Below are 201 nucleotides of genomic sequence, written 5' to 3'. Positions count from 1 at the left end.
CATACCTAGAGAAACTACACAAATAAAGAGTTTTGCTAAAAGTACTTACTGATTTCTCTTCATTTTTATAAAGTTTAGACCAAATTGCTCTCTGAAGTCAGGCTACTGGAATAAGATAAAATTTGAAAGCTATTTAAGTAACTAAAATGCTAAGCACTCTGGGGGAAGCTGATCTTATATAAACCAAAACTGTTTGTTGCT

This window comes from Aythya marila, assembly GCF_965140915.1.
Source record: "Aythya marila genome assembly, chromosome: 6".
Classification (NCBI taxonomy): domain Eukaryota; kingdom Metazoa; phylum Chordata; class Aves; order Anseriformes; family Anatidae; genus Aythya; species Aythya marila.
The sequence above is the reverse complement of the archived record's forward strand: the minus strand, read 5'-3'. Positions refer to the sequence as shown.